This window comes from Coenobita brevimanus, chromosome 104 (assembly GCF_032717465.1).
Source record: "Coenobita brevimanus isolate Jiangsu-jjx chromosome 104, ASM3271746v2, whole genome shotgun sequence".
Lineage (NCBI taxonomy): Eukaryota > Metazoa > Arthropoda > Malacostraca > Decapoda > Coenobitidae > Coenobita > Coenobita brevimanus.
The window spans coordinates 40,827,636-40,830,609 of record NC_137057.1 but is presented as its reverse complement, the minus strand read 5'-3'; the positions used below and the strand labels follow the sequence as shown (position 1 = coordinate 40,830,609).

General features: G+C 41.3%; 1 pseudogene; it reads left to right on the top strand.

Annotated features, from left to right (window-relative positions):
- Nucleotides 1-1,001: 1,001 nt before the first annotated feature.
- LOC145416087 (uncharacterized) overlaps nt 1,002-2,974 on the top strand; it is a 29,117-nt pseudogene continuing 27,144 nt past the window's right edge.

Genomic DNA, 2,974 nt, shown 5'->3' with positions numbered 1-2,974 from the left:
ACACTGAGGAAAGCTGACGACAGTGGCCAGTAAGGAGATGATGCAGTTAGTTGTCAGCAATCCACCGGTGAACAAAGCCTTAGTGACCATACACACACATACACACATACTCACACACAGGCTTCTAGAACTTTCCACTCACAAGGAACACACGTGATACAACCCCTGCTACACCAGAATTTAGGAAAGAGAGCTCAGAAGGAGACAGGCCATAGAACAGGCAGGTAGTGGGGAGAAGGGCTTAGCAACTTGAGAGAGAGAGAGAGGGAGCGAGAGCGAGACAGAGAGATAGCTAGCGGGACTCTATACTTCGCTCTGTGTGAGAGACTTGTTAATATTTCCAAGACAAATAAAAATAGTCCCATACTATTCTTTACCTCTCCTGTCACTACATGACAAATGGGAAAGAAGATTACCTACTTACAAAGCTACTCAAATATAACAACCGCTCGCCCACAAGTCTAATATATATATAACTCAACTACAAGTAACTACAAAGTCTTTTATGACATTCACAGAAAAGTAAATAAAGGAAAAATAGAAAGAAAGCAATATATATATATATATATATATATATATATATATATATATATATATATATATATATATATATATTTATATATATATATATATATATATATATTCTTTGAATCCACGGCTCCCTAGAAATAACCGGCGGGGGGGGGGGACCGGCAGAAAAAAGAATATGCGCTAGGGAAAGCAAATGGCATACTGACGAAAAAGCATATAGAAAAAGAAAAACAGAAAAAAATCACTGTATCTTTTTTTCTCAGGCCAAAGCTCAAGTAAAAAGGGCACAAAGGAAAAGAAAGCGGAATGTACAGAAGAGGAATTACAGGATCTCGAACCCCCCCCCAAAAAAAAAAAAATGAAGAAAAAAACATATACACAACAATTAATATTACCTCAAGGCTAAAAGAATAATTACAAAAAAAAAAAAAAAACTAGGTCACTATAAGGAGTATTGACAGGGTCCCAACATGGTCAGGAACGATAAGGCTGGTAACTCCACCACAAAGCCAGGCTGTGTCGCTGTTACTGGTTGTTCTTTTAAAGCCAGCCGTGTGTGGGAGAGAGAGCCGACACACACACACACACACACACACACACACACACACATTTTCCTTGTGTGACTCACACTGCACGTAATCTTATCTCCTATGTGGCTTAACCTCTTCACTACGTTCATGTTCACTATTGCACACGTTCTATAGAGAGAGAGAGAGAGAGAGAGAGAGAGAGAGAGAGAGAGAGAGAGAGAGAGAGAGAATGTGTGTACGCTCTAACTTCACACACTCCATTGCCTCTCCCAGGAACGTCTCTTCCCCATCCACACTTCTGTGTACACATCTTCTTATATATATATTTTCCTGCGTGTGTGTGTGTGTGTGTGTGTGTGTGTGTGTGTGTGTTTCCCTCCCCAGCTTCCTATGCACAGTATAATACCCCCATCGTTTCCCGTCCCTTCCCTCCCACTCCCCCTCCTCTTCCTCCTCCTCCGCCCTTTCATCTCCCCCACCCCCTTCTCTCTCTCCCTATTTCCCTCTTTTCCTCCTTCCCTCCCCCACTCTGTCTACCTCCCTCTCCGTCTTCAACCCCTATTTCCACTTTCCTCCCCAGTCTCTCTCTCTCTCTCTCTCTCTCTCTCTCCTTCTTTTTTATAGAGATTGCCCCAATTTGGGAGTTTTTTTCGTTTTTTTTTTTTTTTTTTACTCTGGTCTGTGGTATAATCTTTTTCGTGTTTTTTTTCGAAAGCTTTTTTTCTTGTGACGGGGCAGTATTTTACGTAACTCTCTGTCTCTGTCTCTGTCTTTGTCTGTCTGTCTGTCTGTCTGTCTCTGTCTCTGTCTCTGTCTCTGTCTCTGTCTGTCTGTCTGTCTGTCTGTCTCTCTCTCTCTCTCTCTCTCTCTCTCTCTCTCTCTCTCTCTCTCTCTCTCTCCGTCAGTCACTGTATCTATTTATCCATCGGTCTATCTTTGTAACTATCCATCTGTCAATGTACCTGTCTCTTTCTATTCATCTATTGACTATTTTTATCTGTCTAAGCATCTGTCAACCTGTCTACCTACCTACCTATCTGTTTGCCTATGTATCTGTATAATGCTATCTGTCTATCTGTCTGTCTGTCTGTCTGTCTGTCTATTTATCTCCCAAAGTTTCAATACCAAAGTTTTTATTCTATTCTATGTTTCACTGTACCAACAAATTAATTCGACTTAAAAATTTTCCAGGACGTGTCTTAATGTTTATTCAAAGCTTCACCAGATTAATTTATGTATACACACGAGAGAGAGAGAGAGAGAGAGAGAGAGAGAGAGAGAGAGATTAGTATGATTTTTTCAAGTTTATTTCTGCCAAGTGGTGGTAGATGAGGACGCGAATCATCCACTCACTCGATGTAGTGATGTCTCTTTCTCCGCTCCCCCTTCGTCTCTCTTTTTTAATAATTCGGTCATTTTCTCTTACTAGGGATAGAAACAGACTCTCTCTCTCTCTCTCTCTCTCTCTCTCTCTCTCTCTCTCTCTCTCTCTCTGTAACTCCGTCTGTCTGTCTGTCTGTCTGTCTGTCTGTCCGTCTCTCTCTCTCTCTCTCTCTCTCTCTCTCTCTCTCTCTCTCTCTCTCTCTCTGTCCTGCAGTCTGGGCCATCAGTAATTATGCATTAAATCATCATGCAATGGATCAATCAACAATCATGCAGTGGCTCTCGGTTCATTATTGCATATACCGGAGAGAGAGAGAGAGAGAGAGAGAGAGAGAGAGAGAGAGAGAGAGAGAGAGAGAGAGAGAGAGAGAGAGAATCCACTATGAGTGAGACAGTAAGCTTTCCATGTCCATGTATACTGTATATGTATGTATGTAGGTATGTATGTGTATCTAAGTTTGTTCTCCAGTCGATTAGTGTGCACATAACTCTTCCGTACACGTGTGTTTATCATCAATTGTACTTAATAT